The sequence below is a fragment of the Neomonachus schauinslandi genome, chromosome 4, assembly GCF_002201575.2.
Source record: "Neomonachus schauinslandi chromosome 4, ASM220157v2, whole genome shotgun sequence".
NCBI classification, from domain to species: Eukaryota; Metazoa; Chordata; class Mammalia; order Carnivora; family Phocidae; genus Neomonachus; species Neomonachus schauinslandi.
In genome coordinates this window covers 99539777-99562072 of record NC_058406.1, presented here as the reverse complement: position 1 = coordinate 99562072, position 22296 = coordinate 99539777, and positions in this window count along the sequence as shown.

The window sequence follows — 22296 nt, the reverse complement described above, 5'->3', positions numbered from 1 at the left end:
GAGATTAAGTAGCGGTGAAGCACAAAGAAATTTTAGAAGACAGAAAGGGTAGAAGGAACATTAATGGACCCCTCCCCACCTTGCTTCTTATTAGGCAGGGAATTTAACATTAAAACAAACAAATACACAAAATTCCTAGGTAGTCCTAGTTAAGCCTAAAATGAGACAGGATAGATGGGACCTGAGGAATTTCTCACCTTCTCTTCCCCACTCCTCAAGCATCTATTTCCTGGATGGTTCCTTGCTAAAGGATGCCTGAGGCCAGAGATGAAAGAGGAAATGAAGGACAATGTGTGGCCCATCCGCCAACCAGTTCAAGGGCTGGATTGTGAGCCATGGGAGAGCAGGGCCTGCCGGGCATCACTCTAGTGCCTCCCAGACCTTTGGTTGCAACAGTGGCAGAGACTCTGGTGTCATCATGGTGAGCACCAGCAGAGTAGTGCAAGGGGGCAAGAACCAGGGAATTTCAGCCTCTCAGTGTTAATGTCATGTAAGAACCTCGAAGCTACATCTAAATAAAAGAATCTTCTGTGGCTTGAGGTACAGTCTTCTGACACACCTCTGAAGATTCAAGCACTGTGACCAATGCCTAGAGAAGATGCAGTTGGATCTCTCAATGCCACTAGGGTCTTGGGCAGAGCTGGGTGGGGAGAGGACCCTGGCATTGTCACTCTTTTGATGATTGCCATGTACTCAGGAAGTGGCATTGAAGATGAAATGGACACCTCGAAGTAGACACCAGACAGAAAGTTTTATCCCATTTCATGTTCTGTCATTATCAAAATGAATCAGAGGACAGAGCTACTTTCCTGTAAATGCCTCAGTCAACTCAGGCTACTATAATAAAATATTACAGACTGGAAGGCTGAAACATTTATTTCTCACAGTTCTGGAAGGTAAAAGTCCAAGATCAGGGTGCCAGTATGGCTGAGTTCTTGGTGAGAGCCATCTTCCTGGTTTACAGATGGCTACTTCCTTGCTGGTCCTCACATGGCAGAGAGTGAGCTCTGATCCCTTTATCCCCTCATAAGAATATCAGTCCCAACATGGGGGCTCTGTCCCCATGACCTCATTAAAATCTAATTACCCCCTCCAAAGCCCCCATCTCCAAATCCATCACTTTGGGGTTAGGGCTTCAATCTATGGATTTTTAGGAGGACATAAACATTCAGTCTGTAGCATGCTCCAAAACCTTAGCATTACCCCCCAAAAACATGGGCTCCAAGGTCAGGCTTCCTCAACATCTATCAAGCCCAAGGGTCCCTACTTCTACAGCACAGTGCCCAGGTGATTTCAGAATACAAATATATATGGGAGACATGAGTTACAAATTCAAGGTCTCCATTTATTCAGTTTGCATTGGCTGTACTGTAGGAATTAATCTTTGTTTTTTCCTGGTTCTTCCATTTCATTGCTCTTCCAGACAGCAAACTCCCCATTCATAACCCTGACCTTGGAATTACTCTTCTCTCTTCTTAGGTCACCTTCTGACATTTTCAGGACAGAGTTGCTCTCTCTCTAAGCCCTCAAGTCTTCAAAGAGGCAGTATTCTTTTCTACTGAGGTTCCAGGTCCAGTTCTTTAACTTCTGATAGAAACATATAATGTTGTATTTTAGGGTAATTTGGAATAATTCATTGACTGATTTACTGTCATCTAGACTTACTCTTCTATATAGGACCCCAAATCTCTCTCTTGTATTATAGAGAGTAAGAAGGCCTGGGGCAAAAACAGGTTGCTATCTTTAATACTACTGTCAACTCTGAATCTGTTTGAGTAAAATCTCTGATTAACCATTCTCACTAATGTGCAAATGACTGATACAATCTTAATATTACTTCTCTCACAGTTATCTGTATGCACATTTCATCTCTCCAAATGAGATCTTATATTTATGTAGGAATTGTGTAGTTCGTAAAACAGTGATGACTCAATAAGGTAGAACAAACTGATATTACCAACACCATTTCAAAGATGAGCAATTAAGGCTCAAAGAAGCTGCATAGGACTTCTGCTTGTGGCCACCACAGAGTAACAGGATCCAGGTTTACCCCTTACTTGAAATAACTAAAACAAAAGACAAATACATGAAACAATGGTTTTCAAGACACTGGATGTTAAAACAAAAGACAGTGATCTCTGAGAGATAAGAAGCAAATAAGGTAAGTCCTATGATTGCCTCAGCTTACTGTCTGGAGAGAGTTTCCAGGCCAGGGCAGAAATGAGGAAACCAAGTAAAGCACAGTGGTCTCCCTGAAATAAGAAGATGAAGCTGTGTCACAGAGAAGAGTGGAGAGGAGAGAGCTGAAAACGGTGATAATTCTGGAGATCTGGAAGAAGAGGTCCTTTGAGTTTGCAGCTGAGGCTGCCCACTGTATGCATGTGAAGAAACTACTAGAATCCAGGGAAATAATCTCTACAAGGAATAATCTTTAGAGCTCACACAGGCCAGAAACAGCTGCTATTCTCACCAGCCAGACCAGAAACCCTCATAATTCACAAGATGCTGGCTCTTGCTTCAGTAGTAGATAAAAATGAGCTCTAGATTAAGCACTGCTTTGGTCCTAACAAAGCTTAAAAGACATACCTGAAAAGATTGAACTGTTTCTAATTAATTTAACCACATCCCAGACCAACTTAAGAATTTATATAGAAATACAGTAATTGCCAACATGCAGCAAGGTAAAATTTGCAATGTATAGAATTCAATAAAAAATTACCAGGCATGCAAAGAAACAGGAACAAATGACCATAATGAGGAGAAAAATCAATCAATGGAAATCAACCCAGAACTTGACACAGATGCTAAAATTAATAGGCAAAGACATAAAATCAAGTAGGAGAACTGTATTCCATATATTCAAAAGACTAATAGAAAGAGTGAGCATGTCAAATATAGACATAGAAGATGTAAAAAATAAGACCCAAATCAAATTTCTAGAGATGGTAACTATAGTGTGTAAGATGGAAAGTCACAGGACAGGCTAAACAGCAGATTAGACATTATAGAAGAAAAGACTGGTGAATTTGAAGATTTATTTATTTGAAAGAAAGAGAGAAAGCACACGGATGCACAAGAGCAGGGGGAGGGGCAGGGGATAGGGAGTAGGAGGAAGCAGATTCCTGGCTGAGTGGGGAGCCCCAGGTGGGGCTCGATCTCATGACCCTGAGATCATGACCTGAGCTGAAATCAAGAGACAGATGCTCAGCCAGTCAAGTCACTCAGGCCCCTGAAGATTGGTGAATTTGAAGACATCGATATAAACTATCCAAAATGAAATTCATAGAATAGTATGACTGGGAGAAGAAATTAGCAGAACATCAGTGAGTTGTTGGAAAATTTCAAGTGGCCTGATCGAAATGTAACTGGACTCCTCAAAGGGAAGGGAAGGGACAGGGGGAGAGAAAAAATATTTGAAGTAACAATTACCAAAAATGTTTCCAAGTTTGATTTGTTGAATCTACAAATCCAAAGGATCAATGAACCTCAAGCACCAGATACATGAAAAAAATTACACCAACGATCATGTAGGTAAGTCGAAAAAAGTGACAAAGGACAAATCCTAAAAGCAGCCAGAAGGACAAGACAGACGTTACATACAGAGGAACAAAGGTGAGGATGATGGCAGATTTCCCATCGATGCAAGGCATAAGAAAGCGTAACAACGTCTTTAAATCCTGAAAGGAAAAAAATTCTAATACCCAGCAAACACATTTTTCAAAAATGAAGACAAGTTTTCTGATATGTAAGAGCTGAAAGAATTAATCATCAGCACACTTTCACCATAAGAAATATGAAAGGGGCGCCTGGGTGGCTCAGTTGGTTAAGCGACTGCCTTCGGCTCAGGTCATGATCCTGGAGTCCCGGGATCGAGTCCCGCATCGGGCTCCCTGCTCGGCGGGGAGTCTGCTTCTCCCTCTCCCACTCCCCGTTTGTGTTCCCTCTTTCGCTGTGTCTTTCTCTGTCAAATAAATAAATAAAATCTTTAAAAAAAAGAAATATGAAAGGAAGTCCTTCGGGTAGAAGGAACACATACTGTCTGGATCTATACAAAGGAATGAGGGGCCCTGGAAATGTTAATTATGTGAGTAAATACAATAATGTTGCAGAACTTGCTCAAAGTTAGAGAGCAGCAGACCGGGGACTTGGTGCAGGTCTTTTGACACCGTGGTCAATTTACCCACTATGTGCAGCTGTGCATGGCCAGCAGTGTGCCATTTATGAATCAATAAACGCTGATTACACATGGAATGGACCATATGTTTGGTGGTTTGCTCAGAGGTGGGCTATGTAACTGAGGGCTAGCATTTCTGGAAGACTTCATGGAATGGTGGGTTTGGCCTTTAAAAGGGATAGGTTAGGTTAGGATAGAATAGGATAGGATAGGATAGGATAGGATAGGATAGGATAGGATAGGATAGGATAGGATAGGATAGGATAGGATAGGATAGGTGGTGAAGTAGACTGAGCCTTTCTGGAGGGTTCTAAGCACAGATGTGGAAGCAGCAATGTGCATTAGAGATTGGTGGAGGTAGGAAGGTGGGAGAGGGGAGAGGCTGGCCTGCCTATAGCAGATGCCTTCTGTTGCAAAAGAAAGGAGATTCGTTTGGAAAAGGTTATGGAAAAACCTTTTATGTCACGGAGGGGTTTTTAATTTAGAGATTGGCACAGGACTCAGGCTGTTGATACGGAGGGAAAAAAGATAAGCTAACTGGTAAATTCTAGAGTCAAGCCCGTGATTATTTGCTCATTAGCAATTTGCTCCAACCATCTATATAACAAGTTATTAAACAATGTATGATATATGTACATAAGCATTTATGTGTCTGTATTCTCTGGAAAGCAAACAGAGACTCTTAGGACATTAGGTAGGCAGAGAAGGTATAAATCAGCAATCTGATAAGTAAAGTTGATAGACGTTCAGTTTGGCCATACAGTGGCTATTGGATCTGTGATAAATCGCTTCACCTCTATGTAGCTCATTGTCCTCATCTGAAAACAGAGTCGCTGTGAACATGTCCCGAAAAAATAAAGGGAACATGTTTTGAACGCAAGCATGCTGAACAACTGTTATTTGTTATGACTGTTCCATGATGAGAAAAAACAGCCCCTACTGTTCTGGGTGTGTTTGAAGAGTACATACTTGATAAAAAAAAAGGCAAATATGTTCAAAGGTGACTTTATTTTCTCTTAGTCTTGGAACCATTTTCACTGAAACTGTTTTTCTTGTAGCTGTTTTATTGATTGTTCTTTCCTTTACTCCAGTGTCTCTTCTTGCCTTGCCTATCTGTACAGAGTTATAAAAGTCACCTCAACTATAAGTCAAACAAACCAAAGAGTTGAAGCATATGGTGTAAATATTCATTTATTCGTTTAGGTATTTGTTTATTCACATTTATGGTTCAATTAAAATATGTTAGGAACTATGCAAATAAAGACTCTGTGGCTTTGAGGAGCTGACAGTGAGTGGGTAAATCAGTGACTCTCTTGCAGAAAAGTGTGGGAAGTGCTCTCTTGAACATGGTCTCAGATACACAACTAGAAACCAGATCACCTGGCAGGGTTATGGGGCTGGGCTGAGGAAGTCCCAATGCCCGGGACCCTGAGCTGAATATTGAAAGCCCACAGTAGGGTGCCTGGGTGGCTCAGTTGGTTAAGCGACTGCCTTCGGCTCAGGTCATGATCCTGGAGTCCCGGGATCGAGTCCCGCATCGGGCTCCCCGCTCGGCGGGGAGTCTTCTTCTCCCTCTGACCCTGCCCCCCTCATGCTCTCTCTCTCTCAAATAAATAAATAAAATCTTTAAAAAAAAAAAAAAGCCCACAGTAGGGGCCCCTGGGTGGCTCAGTCAGTTAAGCGCCTGCCTTTGGCTCAGGTCATGATCCCAGGGTCCTGGGATCAAGCCCTGCGTCAGCCTCCTCCCCCTGCTTGTGTTCCCTCTCTTGCTGTCTCTCTCTCTGTCAAATAAATAAAATCTTAAAAAAAAAAACAAAAAACAACTCCTTTATGTCACGGAGAAATGTCCATGACATATTAAAAACCAAAAAAAGAAAAGAAAGAAAGCCCACAGGAGCTGTCTAGTAAATATAGCACACTTTGTGCAGAGAGAATGGGATGCCTAAAAGTGCCAGTGTGTGAGAAACCATGACATGTTCTGGAAACTGCAAATCGATCAGTAACATCAGAGCGTAGGATGGGAGGGAGAAGTGATGTGTAATGTCAGGAGGATGGACACTGGCCAGGTCAGGAATAGCCCTGCATCCTCACTGGGCCCACTCTTGGCAGCTATCACTCATACCAGGGAAAGTGCCCACCGGTTCCCCTGGGGACCTCTGTCTGGAGGGGGGCAGTTGGGTTAGCAGGGACTTGAGAGGGCAGAGCTGAAATGGCGGGGCGAGTTAAATCACACATGGGAGAGCGGTGCCTCTTGGGGCCTCTCATCCCGTGAGGGCCCGAGTCCCCTCTGTCAGAAGTTGCCTAGAGTTGGGAGAACCTTGGTGGCTCCCTGTGTGTGCCGCAGAGGCTCTCTGGCCCGGAGTTGGTTTTATTCCTCCGTGGCAGGCATTGCACTCACCCTTTACAACCAGGACACCTTCCTGATTTGCAGCTCCTTCTTCTACCAACGGTTCCCACTTTGACTCCAATATCCACTCCCAGCTTATACTGCATCAATATTTACTCTTTCTTTTTTCTTTCTTTTTTAAGATTTTATTTATTTATTTGACAGAGAGAGAGAGATAGCGAGAGCAGGAACACAAGCAGGGGGAGTGGGAGAGGGAGAAGCAGGCTTCCTGCAGAGCAGGGAGCCCAATGTGGGGCTGGATCCCCGGCCTCTGGGAACATGACCTGAGCGAAGGCAGACACTTCATCAACTGAGCCACCCAGGCGCCCAATTTTTATCCTTTCAACAATTTCTGGTTGCCTATAATCTGTCGATTGCACAAGGTGCTGAGGAATTGCAGACAAGACATAGTCTTTTTTTTTTTTTTTTAAATTTTTATTTATTTATTTGACAGAGAGAGACACAGCGAGAGCGGGAACACAAGCAGGGGGAGTGGGAGAGGGAGAAGCAGGCTTCCCGCTGAGCAGGGAGCCCGACGTGGGACTCGATCCCAGGACCCTGGGATCATGACCTGAGCCGAAGGCAGTCGCCCAACCAACTGAGCCACCCAGGTGCCCCAGACAAGACATAGTCTTACTGAAGACAAGACATAGTCCCATTTGAGGAGCTTGAAGTGTAGCCATGCGGCTAATGTGACTGAAAGCTTTGTGGGGAAAACGGGAGCACGTTTGACGGGTTAATAGAAATCTGTCCACCAGATGGCGCTCAGGAGAGTCCAGTGTAACAACCCTACACGCGAATGGCCGGGGTGGGGGCGGGCGAAGGAGCAAAATTTACCCTGCGGAAGAACATTGCACCATGACTTCTATTTCACCTGTACGTTTACATCCTATCAAGCCTCCAGCTGTTACATTCCCCAACCTCCAGGACTCTAGATGTGATGTTTGGACAGGGAGGAGCACCAGCTCCCACACCGCCCGGTGCCCGGCCAACGCTCTTCTGGAAGCCGAGCCCTTCCAACTGCCCCGCCGGGAGGTGTGCTTTCTTCGGGAGCAAACACCTCCTTTTGGATAGAAGGCTGATTCTTACCTGAGTTACTTTAACCAGCTCGGAGGCATCCTTTGGGAATAAGCCACGTCTCTCTTCTCATAGCTGCTCGGGTCTTGGTCTCTGTTCATCTGCTGTGTCGTTGGATTAAATATATTGATTTTTTTCATGTGTCATCTATTCTAACTGCTTATAGCTTTTCAAAACATGTTTTTCTGATTATAATAAGTTCATTAAAAGAAAGGCGAAGAGAGAAATGAATGACTTAGAAAGGGTATATAATTCCACTACATAAAATTCAACTCTTGGAGATACTGTTAAGAGTTTGGCATATATTTGTCTAGAACAGGGTTTCTTAACCTTGGCACTACTGGCATCTGGGGCCAGAAAACTCTTTGTTTGGAGGATTGCTCTGTGCACTGTAGCACGTTTAACAGCATCCCTGGTCTCTAACCACTGTTAGAGTAATACCCCCCCCCCCGCCCCGCCCCGCCAAATATATCCAGTCATTGCAACATGGTTTCATACTATACATGCTTTCCTGCAACTTGCTTTAAAAAAAAAAAAAAAATTTAATGAGCACATCTTAGTCATCTTTCCATTTCAGAATATCTGGATCTATTACATTCTTTAATAATAACTATAATAATAATAGCAATAATAATACAGAGTGAGGCTTAATTGATTGTACCTTTGCTTCATACTAGCTTTGTGACCTTGGGCAAGTTAATTTGCCTCCTAAGTCCTGGCTCCCTCTTCTATAAAATGAAGATAATGATAGTACATGCCTCATAAAAGTTGTTATGAAATTTAATTAATAAATGGCTGAAGGGCTTTAAGATTAAATCAGATTGTGCACGAAAAGCACTTACACAGTATCTACTAAGTAACATGCACTCACCTAATATGCGTATTCTGATTATTATTAAAAAAAAAACCATTGAATTCTATTTACCTTGGGTTTGGCCATTGTACTTTCTTTTTTTAAAGATTTTATTTATTTATTTGACAGAGAAAGACACAACGAGAGAGGGAACACAAACGGGGAGTGGGAGAGGGAGAAGCAGACTCCCTGCCGAGCAGGGAGCCCGATGTGGGACTCGATCCCGGGACTCCAGGATCATGACCTGAGCTGAAGGCAGTCGCTTAACCAACTGAGCCACCCAGGCGCCCTGTACTTTCTGTTCTTATTCATTTTGACTTCTTTTTTTCAGTTTATTTCTTTGAATTCTTTAGTGGATATTATCATTTGTAAATAGTAATTCTTTGTGTTCTCCTTTCTAAAAGGAAATTTATTTTTGTGTCCTATCTTACTGTGTTAGCCAGGACCTTTCAAACGGATGATAGCAATCCAAGAGATAGTAGATATTACAGTGGGATGACTTTCAGTAATTCACCAGTGAATACATTGTTGGCTTTTGTCTGAAGTTAGATTTTTTAAAATCATTTTTAAAGAAGCATTCTTCTATGTATAGTTCTTTTTTGAAATACATTTATTTTTTAGGGAAGTTTTGGATTCACAGCAAACTGAGCAGAAAGTACAAAGAGTTCCCATAGACCCCTGCTCCCCCACAGGCACAGCCTCCCGCACTATCAACATCCCACACCCCACACCAAAATGGTACATTTGTTACAATCTTTGGACCTACACTGACACATCATTATCACCCAAAGTCCTTAGTTAACACTAAAGTTCACTCTTGCTGTTGTACCGTCTATGAATGACATCTTTTTTAAGGCCTTTATCAAGAATGGATATTTTATCAAATGCTATTTTAGCATCAGCTGAGTTGGTATGATTTTCTTTTTTGACCTATTATTGATATTAATGGACTTTTTCACAGTACTTTGTCCTTGCATCCTTGATAATGAAACTGCTTTGTCCTCATGATTTTTTTGATTAATGGTAGTGTCACATTTGACTCATTGGTATTTTTGGTGAAGATTTTCATGTGAAAGTTCATAAAATGGGTTGGACTGTAAATTTTTATTGTGTTCTGTCTTATCAGACTATAAAAAGCCCTTCCGAACATTTGAGCCATTTTTCTTTCAATTTGAGCCAGTCTTTTTTCTATTAAAAAAGATCTTTTTCTGACAAACAATTAGTTTGTCCCTTTCAGGTTCAAAGCCTTTTCTCATGGTTCTGGCAAATATTAAAACAAAAGAGTTGATACCAATTATTTACAATTCTTCCAAAACAAAAACAAAAACAAAACCAAAACAGAAGAGGCAGGAGTACTTCCCAAATCTTTCTATGGGGTAATACCCCAATACCAAAATCAAAGAGATCAAAAACTGCAGACCAATATCCTTTATGAATCCAGACACAAAAACCCTCAACGAAGTACTAGCAAGTTGAATCTAGGAACATGTAAGAATAATTATACACCATGACCAAGTATTCCCTTGGATACGAGGCTGATGCACCTTTAGGTAGTGTATCTATTTGCCCTCCTTTCTGCCCACCACTGCCAGAGATTTGACTAGCAGGGCAACATGGTCAGGACAGAATGTCAAGAACTGTTATAGGAGCAGAAGTCTAGTTAAAGCTAATTTACCTAACACTTACCCTTGGAAATCTTAACCTGCTTACCCCTAACCTCATGAAGTACTGATCAGCTATTCCTTGGTGCCCCACTGAATGCCATACACACATCCATCCAAGATACCTGTAACACTTTCTTGCATGTACTTGTCCGCACGCCTATGTTTCCCTTAGCAGTGTAACGACTGTAAACAGTTTGTATCTTCAGCCTCTGGCACAGCACCTGGAACTATGTAGAAGCTGAAAACATCTGTGGAATAAAGTATAGGGGGTCTCCAGAGGAGAAGAGCTGCCAGGAGTCTGAGAGTGGGACTAGTCAAGGATTCATACAGTGGCACTAGGAAGGTGTGACAGTGGGAAGCATCATCTTGCCATCCCCAGCATCTGCTGATAAGGAAAATCTGTGTCCTAAGACGGCCTACTGAGCCGGCGAGAGAGTCCCAGTCCTTGCCCCCAGGGCTCTTCCGGGTTCTTCTCCCTGCCCTGCTTCGCGCACGCGCCAAAAGTGCCCAGTATGCGGAAGTAGAAGTGTATAAATTGCCCCCTTTGTGCTCTGGGCTCAGACCTTTGGAGACCACTCTCCTCTGAGCTCGTCAGTGTTAAATAAACCTCCTATCCTCCAAGAGCTCCGGGTCCCGCTTGGTTCCTCTGTCGGGCGATCCAGTCCAGGTTCCGTAACACTGGCAGGTGCTTAATGAGTTTTTCTGAGTGAATAACTAGTCCCTGCCCCCCAGAGACATAGTCCTATTGAGGTCTATCGTACATAATCTGTGACATTAGCAGGTGCGAAGAGGCAGTCCCTTGGATAACCACGAGGTAACCGTGGCCCCAGTTTGCTCCCTGCAGCCAAACCCAGAGTTTCCCAACAGACTTTATGATACCTAAGTGATCTTGAGGAAAATACTAATAACAACATAATTCGTAAATGTTTTTCAGGTAACCTCTTTTCCATTTCATTTCACATGCTTCTTCATTAACATGGTCATGGTTTTTGCTTGCAGTTTTTTTTTAAATTTTAATTCCAGTATAGTTAACATAACATTATATTAGTTCCAGGTGTACAATATAATGATTCACCACTTCCAGACATCACCTGATGCTCATCACAAGTGCCCTCCTTAATCCCCATCACCTGTTTCAGCCATTCCTCCCACCCACCTCCCCCCTGGTAACCATCAGTGTGTTCTCTAGAGGTAAGAGTCTGTTTCTTGGTTTGTCCCTTTCTCTCTCTCTTTTTCCCCGTTGCTTGTTAGTTTTATTTCTTAAATTCCACATATGAGTGAAATCATGTGGTATTTATTTTTCTCTGGCTGGCTTACTTTGCTTAGCATTATACTCTCTAGCTCCATCCGTGTTGTGACAAATGGCGAGATTTCATTCTTTCTATGGCTGAATAATATTCCATTGAATATATATACACCATGCCTTCTTTATCCAGTCATCTATGGATGGATGCTTGGGCTACCTACTTCTATAATTTGGCTATTGTAGATAATGCTGCTATAAACAGCATTCATGTTTTTCTATTTTTTGGGTAAATACCCAGTAGTGAAATTACTGGATCATAGGGTAGATCTATTTTTAACTTTTTGAGGAACCTCTATACCGTTTTCCACAGTGGCTGTACCAGTTTGCATTCCCAACAGTGCAAGAGAGTTCCCCTTTCTCCACATCCTCACCAACACTTGTTCTTGTTTGCAGTTTTTTTGGGGAGGGGGGCAGAGGGAGAGGGAGAGAAATAATCTTAAGCAGGATCCACACCTAGCATGGAGCCCGATGTGGGGCTTGATCTCATGACCCCAGCCAAAATCAAGAGCCAGCCGCTTAACTGACTGAGCCACCCCGGCGCCCCTTGCTTACAGTTTCTTAACTGTCCTTGTTACTAGCCTGGAAGAGTGAAGCCCATTTTGCACAAAGGCATAAATCTGGTTTCAATTTATTAAAAAAACCCAACATATTATTCTTAGGCCCCATTCCCTTCCAGTCTTGTCAATGCTCTAATATACCAGCCCAAGTATGCTAATACTTTGGAGACAGCTAAATCAGTGATTAATGTAAAGGGGAAAACAGTTTGGCAGAATTCAAACTCCCTAGGCCAAAGATGGTAACAAACACAGAAAGCCAAACATGCACATTTTATATATTGATCTCTAGAGTAGACTCATGAAATCCCCATGCCACCCCAGACGTGTTTTATTGTCTGCAATTTGGTCCTAACAGATGCTTTCCACTTAAATTAACACAGCTGCCCCTGGAGAAATATGGTCTATGAGAAAACAGTCTTTCCTTTCAAGATCAGTTACAAGGAAAGCCTGCGGCTCTTCAGCTAATACTGGCTGTAGGTCTCTAGCAATAATCTTCTCCGCTCTGAGATGTGTAGACTAAATGAAAGGTCCATATGTTATGCCATAGCAGCCTAACATCTAAAGAGATGATGTGCACTCTAGTGAAAGTGTTAGCACTGAGCCCTCCTACAGGTGTCTTATTAAAAAACTAGCTCAGGAAGGAAAGGAAAAGTTCTTCCAGGACGACCCTTCCATCTGCCCCTGGTTTTGTTCTCTTTTGGTTTTGCTCTTGCATTAAGAAGGTGAAAGGACCTAAAGCCTTGAAAACGAGGACATGTTTTTCCTATAAGCCAAATGTTCTACAGACATATGCAGAAAGAGAATATCTCAGAGAGTCATTTGGATCTTTATAGTGAGGACTCCATTTGGCCAAATTCCAGAAAAATCTTGATAATTGGGAGGCACAGTCCAGGGAATCTGCCAGATCTGAAAATGGAACTCGAAGTTTTATGTACACTTCACACCCACCAGAATGGCCAAAATGAAACGAAACAAAAACAAAAAACCAAAACGGTGCAGCAAAGGATATAAAGTGACTGGAACTCTCAAACATTGTTTGGAAGAGTGTCAATTGCATGATCACTTTGGAAAACTGTTTTGAGAGTATCTTCAAAGACTGAGCATACATATACACCCAATGACCTAGCAGCCCCTCTTAGGTGAATACTCAGAAGAAATGCATCATATATTTACATGCATGTAGTAGAAATACATGTAGTAGAAAGACCATGGCAGCCCTATTCATAACAGCCTCAAACTGGAAATAACCCAAATGCCCAACAGAGGTAGAATGGATAAATAAATAGTGGTATATTTGTAACAAAATTCCATACAGCAATGACAATAAATAAACCACAACCTCCACAAAACAACATGGGTGGACCTCATACATGTAATGTTGGGTGAAAGAAGGAAAACAAAAGAGTTACGGGCACTTCCAATTACATAAAATTCACGGACACACAGATTTAATGTATGGTGTTAGAAGTCAGGATAGCAGTTACTCTCAGGAGGGGGGCAGTGACTGGGAGGGGGCACAAGGTGGGCTTCTGGGATGCTAATAACATTTTGTTTCTTAATCTGGATTTTGACTGCACAGATGTGTTCTCTTTAGGAAAACTCACTGGGCTGTACCCCTGTGATGAGTGTGTTTTCTGTAAGTACATGCACTTCAATGGAGAGTTTACTTTTAAAAAGAAATATAACGTAATTATAGTCTGTATCTCCCAAGCTTTATTAGGCAGTTTTATGTAATTATAGCCCAGGGTCCCATTTATAGTAATAATTGAAATCTTTTTTTTTTTAAGATTTTATTTATTTATTTGACAGAGAGAGACACAGCAAGAGAGGGAACACAAGCAGGGGGAGTGGGAGAGGGAGAAGCAGGCTCCCTGCAGAGCAGGGAGCCCGATGCGGGACTCGATCCCAGGACCCTGGGATCATGACCTGAGCCGAAGGCAGTCGCTTAACCGACTGAACCACCCAGGCGCCCAATAATTGAAATCTTGATCCTTAATGCCCACCACTGCTGACTAGCTGGAAGGCTTTTGTTTTTTTCACTGTTCATTTTTCCAACTCTGTCTGAGAATTCCCCAGAAATGTAGAACTTTAGCGGAATCACCAGGTTTTGGTGGTCAATCCCTCTGAGATTTCTAGAAGTCAGACCATCACCTCATATATCATCAAAGCCCCTGCTGACCTTCTCCTCTGTTGTCTACTGTCACCTTGATCACCTCTGGGTCCTGGTCTTGCCACTGCTGTCCTTCTCTGGACATCAGAGTCTCTTTGTCCCAGTCTTCTATGCTCTTGTCTCTCTGGCCAGGACATCCACATGTCCAGTTCTTTTAGGAAGACCCCCACAGTTGCACTCTGTGAGCCCTTAGATATACAATCCTAGCATGTCTACCCTCTTAGGACTCACAGGTACCCTAGGAATGTTGAGGGACTGGGAGGAGGGTAGAAATAACTGTTCTATATGATGGCTGGAACAGCTGCTCCTTGTAACTCCAGATGCTACTGCTCAGACCCCATCCTAGACATACTTCCTTATTCTAGGTCATTTGTTTCTAGGGGCTGGATGAGAGTCCCTACTGTTCTGCCTCCGTCAGGATTCTCCAGTTCCCTAGATAGTCTGTATGTTTTTTTTTTTTTTTTTTTTTTTTGAGATTTTTATTTATTTATTTATTTGAGACAGAGAGAATGAGAGACAGAGAGCATGAGAAGGAGGAGGGTCAGAGGGAGAAGCAGACTCCCTGCCGAGCAGGGAGCCCGATGCGGGACTCGATCCCGGGACTCCAGGATCATGACCTGAGCCGAAGGCAGTCGCTTAACCAACTGAGCCACCCAGGCGCCCAGTCTGTATGTTTTTGAACCCCAGTTACAGACAAGGTTCTAGTTCCTTCCAACCAGTAGGTAATCCCAGTGTGCCCAAGATTTTCCCAGTTTTAGCATGGAAAGTCCCATGTTGCCAAAGCCTCCTCAGTCCCAGGCAAACCAAGATGATTGGTCACCCTGCCAACCTGGCTCCTGGGACCCAGAATGGGCTCTGCCAGAGACAGCTGGACATCCGTCTTAATTTTCCCCCGATTTTCCATGGCAAGTAAGAAGCTGATCTGGGGGCACGTGGGTGGCTCAGTCTGTTAGGCGTCTGCTCAGGTCATGATCCCAGGGTCCTGGGATCGAGTCCCGCATTGGGCTCCCTGCTCCGTGGGAAGCCTGCTTCTCCCTCTCCCACTCCCCCTGCTTGTGTTCACTCTGTTGCTGTCTTTCTTTGTCAAATAAATCTTAAAAAAAAAGAAGAAGAAGAAGAAGCTGATCCGCCCAGAGCACACACAGGACCTTTCGAGGACACTTTTGCTTATCTCTACAAGCAAGCCTATTGGCTAGATCTTGACAAGAAAATTGAGAAATTGAGAATTAAAAGAAACTTGGACCCACAGTCAACTGAAGAGTCTGTCCTAAACTTGGCAGACCCAATTCTTCCTGGCCAACAGGAAACATGTCTAGCTAATTCTTGAAGAGTCCAAAGCTGGAGAGTCTGCTGACTTTCCACACCAGGTCACATTCATAAAGGCAAGACTCACAGGAAATGAGCCAGATGATCAGAAAGTGAGCCACAGATCATCACCAAAGAGAGGTGATTGGACATTGGCTGTGGACAGCTTGAGCTTTCTGGTGTTCCGTCAGCAAAGATCCTGGGATCAGATGGAAGGCCCAAATCTTTACAATGGGTATCAACCAAGCAGAGAAAATTCTCATTCCATTAGCTTCAGAGTGAAGTAAACAAGAGGTTGAATTGGCTAAAGTGCATTCAATTGGGAGACTCCTTGTCATTAGACAAGGCTCAAGATTAAGAAAACAGTAACTAGCACATTGTTCTCAGATAACACACTGGGAGCGTGTTGATTTTAAGCAGTGATCCTTAAATATACCCAGGCGAGGAACAGCCTGAAGTCAAAGTACTCTTCACCAAAACCGAAAACAATAGTAACAGTGAAAAACCACCCTCTCCCCACAAAAACATAATATACTGCTATATTAAATATTCACTCCTGGAATACTTTTGTGCTGATACTAGATTCTAGTATAAGTGAAAGATAAACAATTATGGGTAGAATCGAGAATTTTCCCATTAATTTTTTTTTTTTCTGGGGAAATGGCAACATTTGGTTCAAAGTCAGTTCAAAAGACCTTCCTGTTTATGGAAAAAGTAGGAGCTGAATTTGAGAACCACTACTTTAAGGAACAAATAAGACTCCTTGAGGGCGCCTGGGTGGCTCAGTTGGTTAAGCGACTGCCTTTGGCTCAGGTCATGATCCTGGAGTCCTGGGATGGAGTCCCGCATCGGGCTCCCTGCTTGGCAGGGAGTCTGCTTCTCCCTCTGACCCTCCCCCCTCTCATGCTCTCTCTATCTCATTCTCTCTCTCAAATAAATAAATAAAATCTTTAAAAAAAAAAAAAAGACTCCTTGGGATTTGTTTTCAACTTGCTTCAGACCTGTTTTTTTGTTTTGTTTTTTTTCCAGACCTGTTTTCTTAAGTTAAACATTTTCTACCACAATCTTGGTTTTGCTTTTCATTTACCTTGCAAATCCTGTTATTCAAATAGTTCAAAGATGAATCAGATGTGCAATTTATTGAGATTTTACTGTAGGGAACAGAGCTGGTTTCTCTCCCTTTAACATGGTCCTGCTTACTTCTTGCACCTTGTGCTTCTAGTCCTTTCCTGGGTGACTACCTGAGGACTCGGGGGTGACCGTAACTTGGTCCCACAGCCAACAAACCTCACTCAGCAACTAAGAAAGTGACTTGTCGTCAAGGAGGGAAGGGGATAATGAGCCAGCTGCAATGAGTGTCTCTTGACTCCAACTGATGACTTGGGTAACGAACCCAAGGTCATCCCTGTGGTGTAGTTGGGCTTATCAGCTGGAAGGCTCCTTAGCCTAGAGCATATCAAGCTCAGTTAGAATTCTTTTGCAGTGGGATGGGTTTCAGGGAGGTGGGCTGAAGGTTTCTAACTGTAGTTCAATTTGTCACCGTGTTGGCAATTGGTACAACTGTGGGGGTGGGCAAATCTCCCACTATGTGCTCTGGTAAGCCTCCTCTGGGTCCATCCCTACCACCTAACCTCTCTGTCTCTCTACTGTTCCACCTCATGGAGTGTGACCTTAGCCCAGTCCTTAACCACTTCTTTTTCAGTTTCCTCTGGAGCAGAATCATCCCACAACACAGTTGCTGATCAAATGAGGTCATATGTGCAGGGATATGTAAAGAGTAGACTGCTTACAAGGTACTTTCACCTTGGTTAATCCTAGTTGGAATAGTCAAACAGAATCCACCAAGTTCTGTAAATCTCCATCAGGGGGCACCCGTTTATTCCAAATTCTCCATGCAGTTCTATTCCGAATTCAGCAGGTGGAATTCAGTGCTTTTTTTTCTTAGCCTTGAGTGGCAAGAAAAGGGAGGGTGCTACCTCATGCCCTCTCAGCCTAGCGACTGGACATGGCTATCATTTATGATTAGGACCAGAAAGATCCCTTTCCTTTATGCTCTTAGCAAATAATACCCTAAATAATCAATTAGTTTTGAAGTCCATTTTTATGGGAAAATGTTGTGGTCCGCACTACAGAAAAAGAACTGATCAAGAATATATACGTATGTATCAACTACATCAGAGTGTGGTAATGGGGGGGGACAAGACACTCTGGGGGGCAAAAGTAATTGGCAGATGCGGGAACGGTTATTTAAAATCTATCTTGTTTTAGATGTTTTACAGATATTATTTCACTTAATCCTCAATAACAGGGGTTAGCAAACTATGACCCACATGTCAGATTTGACTGACTGACTGTTTTTGTAAGTAAGATTTTACTGGAACACGGCCACACTCAACTGTCTACGTATTGCTCTGTGTCTTCACCGGACAATAGCAGTGACCATATGGCGTATATTGTCTCAAGGATTTACAATCTGACTCATAACAGAAAGGGCTTGCTGATTCCTGCTCTATAGCCATAGGATATGGGGACTATTTGCATTTCACTGATGAATAAATGGAAACTCAGAAAAATTAAGTAACTAGCCAAAGTCATACTACTAGTAAGTGGCACACCTAGACCTTGACTCAGAGGTAACTTTCTTTCCAAATCCCTTGCCTTTTCTGCACTAAGTGTACAACAACCTCCCAGTTTATCAAGTGCCCACATGGGTTTGGTGTTTTATCTTGTGGATCTCATTTCTTATAATAAACCCAAACTACTTGGCACTGTTTCGGGGACTCTACACAATCTAATTTCAGCTGGCCTTTCCTGTCTTCCTCCTGCTCCTACCTGGTGAGTGTAGCGAGAGTAGAGCAGGTGCTCCCACTGCTCGCAAACACACCTGTCGCTTCCTCACTCCATGCCTCCATTTTTTTATATCACTGCCTCCAGGTAAATATCCTCCCTCGCTCTTCAGCTCCTGTCTCCAGGAATCCTGCCTGGACTGCACATTCAGAAGTGATCTCTCCCCCCTCCATCCTGGAGAGCAGTTCTCCTTCCTGTTGATTTAGCGTTTATCGTATGCTGCCTTGGATGATCTTTTAGATATGCACGTCTTATCTTCTACAGGAGGTTGTAAACTTCCTGAGCGTGAGGATTGTCTGCACCGCGCTCCACACCCGGGTAGACTGTGTCATCCACGTTGATACTATGGAATGGCAGGTCCATTTGCCTGATGAGCATTCTTGCATGGAAACAAACTCTGTTCACCCTTCTACACAACTCAGCATGCAAATGAAAGCATGATCTTGGTCCATCTGGATATGGGGTGTAAAATGGGATCAAATGAAGAAAACTGGGGAGGGGGGAAGTTGCAGAGAAATAAGCATCTTTCCCTTATTTTTTAAATCTAGGACTGCATTATTAGATTTCCTTTCAGGTGCCTTTCCTAGGACAACACAGTGATTAGCTGCTGAGATCTGGAGTCAGACCTGGATTTGAAATCTAACTCTATTACTTACCGGCTCTGTGACCTTGGGCAAGTTACTGAGCCTCTCTGAGCTTCCATGTTCTCACATTTACAATAGAAAAAACAGTCATGCCTAATTGGTTTGTTGTGAGGAGTAGATGAGGAGATACTTTTAAAGATATATCTTAGCACAGTCTCTCACACATATGAAGCTCTTAATAATCACCGGCCATTATTTTCCAAAGCTCTGTCCCGAGGTGGGCACCAGATCTAAACATTTAGGACCGACTGGGCCCTGTCCACCCACTGCTATGCGTGAACCATCCTCCCTGACCGTGTCATCAGCACCACAAAGTGGCCCACGGCGATCTGAGGGGTTACCAAGAAAGTAGATGATGAATACCCTACCCACAGCACCTGTATTTTTATAGAGACACAGGAAGCAGAAAAACAGATATTTCATCTCGTCCCCTTCTCTCCAAACACCATTTACAGCAGACATGTGGTTTCAAACTGGAGACAGAGTTGAGAAACAGTCATGCGTCCTAGTCTGCTGGTGTAATGCCTCAGGGTCTCTTGGGTAGGAAACTCCCTCTGGTAACAATAGGTTCCTTCATCTGCCACCTCCAAGAGAATCCAGCAACTCATTTTTGCTCTATTGTTACCTTGGGGCTGGAGGTTAGTCCCACCACCTATTCCTTTCTTCGCTACACCTCCTCAGCTGTTTATTGGTCCAGAACACACTTGAGATTTCAGATATAAAAACTGACTCTACTGTAGGATGAGGAATTGGGTTGATGTAAGCAATACACAGATGGAGAAGCTACTGGTATTAACCATGGGCATTTAATCCAGCCTGATTCACTGAACTCTGGCTTCACAGCTTCTGTCTCTTTCCCTCTGTACTCGGTCAGACAATTTTTCAATATGGTCCTTGGAACCATCAGGTGTTTTCTGGTGACTGTGAGGTTTTATCCCTGGCTTCTAGTTAAGACTGCATTCTATATGTAACTGTCTGAATTCTTAGAATAGTTATTCTCCTGGTTTCTATGCCTTCAAAACCTTTCACATAATCTTTAACTTCGAGACCCCAGCCTGGCACACACCCTTGTTCTGATTTTCTGGCGTCTTTAAACGGAGTCAACCCAAATATCCCAACAGATGTGTCTCAAGGCACAATCCCAATGGACTGTCCACCTCCCACCTGGCATTGCATTCCACTCGCCCTCCAAAAAAAAAAGTCTTGACATAAGATATATAATAACTCTCCATAACTCTTCCATTTATTTTTAATGTGTACATAGATTGACTGGTTCCTTTTTCAGCTGACCTTTTAAAGCTGTTAAATTGGTTTGTTTATGTTCAATAGCCAAAGCAAATGACCATGAGTAGAATCTCACAGGAAAAAAAAAAAAAAAACCCACACTATTTCATCTCTAGAGTTACAGATTCTGTTCCAGGCAGGAGAACATGCAGGTAGGATCAAAACACGTAAGACACAACCATGCCAGGAAAGAATTTCCCATTTCGTGGGCTGGTGTGGGTAATCACCATAAATAACTAGAAGTGTTAATGATTAAAGCAACTATTAAAGAGTCCATTGGTAACAGATTAAGTGCCTCTGGGAGCAGCTGGAAGAAACAGAAGGTGGTACAGTGAATCCTGAGTAGGAGGAGGAAACAAAGTTAGCAAAATAAGAGAGAAGAGTGTCCATCAAGTCCTGGACCAGAAAGAATTTCTGGCTGAAAGTGACCAGGAAGTTAAGCCAGGAGCTAGGTGCAGCTGGAGTACTAACTATAGGACCAAGGGAAGTCTACTTTGGGAAGCAGGACCAGGAAAGCTGAGTGAGTTTGTGGAGGAGAGCCCACAGGGCCGAGGGCCCCTTACCCCCATGCTGGGAAAACACGAACTCTGCATCTGCTCTGGGCCGTACCCGCGTGGCTGCTGAGCAGTTACTCTGAGTTCTATAAAAGAGAAAGGGGGGCGCCTGGGTGACTCAGTCATTAAGCGTCTGCCTTCGGCTCAGGTCATGGTCCCAGGGTCCTGGGATCAAGTCCCACGTCGGGCTCCCTGCTCCGTGGAGAGCCTGCATCTCCCTCTCCTGCTCCCCCTGCTTGTGTTCCCTCTCTTGCCGTGTCCCTCTCTGTCAAATAAATAAAATCTTAAAAAAAAAAAAAGAGAGAGAAAGGGGAGCGCTACACTCCTCCAGGTGCTTCTGAACCCACTCTGTGCACAGCATAGCGCTGCCACTCAGTGGGGGAGGCACGAGGCCAGATTCCTGCCCCAAAAAGCTTCGAGGCCAATTGAGGAGACAGAACCGAGAACTTGCACAAAACATCTCATGAACCAATGGAAACAGTACCAAATAGAACGCAGTCCATCAGTAGATGAATGGATAATGAAGATGTGGTATGTGCATACACGATGGAATGTTCCTCATCCGTAAGAAGAATGAGAGCTTGCTGTTCACAACAACATGGATGGACCTAAAGGGTATTAGGCTCAGTGAAATATGTCAGCCAGAGAAAGACCCCAAATACCAATACTATTTCACTTACACATGAAATCTAAAAAGCAAAACAAACGAACAAAAAAAAAACCAGAGTCTAAAACACAGAGAACAAACTGGTTGTTACCAGTGGGGAAGTGGGTGGGGTGATAGGCAAAATAGGTGAGGAGGATTAATTTTTTTTTTTAAAGATTTTATTTATTTTTTAGAGAGCGAGCGAGAGAGAAACAGCATGATAGGGGAGAGGGTCAGAGGGAGAAGCAGACCCCCCGCTGAGCCGGGAGCCCGATGCGGGACTCGATCCCGGGACTCCAGGATCATGACCTGAGCCGAAGGCAGTCGCTCAACCAACTGAGCCACCCAGGCGCCCAATAATCTTTTTTAATATATATATATTTTAAGATTTTATTTGACAGAGAGAGCGAGTGAGCGAGCACAACCAGGCAGAGGGAGAGGGAGAAGCAGGCTTCACGCTGAGCAGGGAGCCCGATGCGGGGCTCGATCCCAGGATCCCGGGATCGTGACCCAAGCCAAAGGCAGATGCTTAACCATCTGAGCCACCCAGGCGCCTGGTGAGGAGGATTAAGAGGTACAAACTTCCAGTTATAAATAAATAAGTAGCAGGGATGAAGAGTACAGCACAGGGAACATAGTCCATAATTTGTAATAGTGTCGTATGGTGGCAGATGGTGACAACACTCGTCGTGGTGGACATCGAGTAATGTACAGAATGGTCAAACCAACATGTTATACACCTGAAACTAATATAATATTGTATATTGATTGTATTTCAACTTAAAAAAATCAGAATAAAATAGAGTGCGAGTGTTCTGTGGCGCAGCCT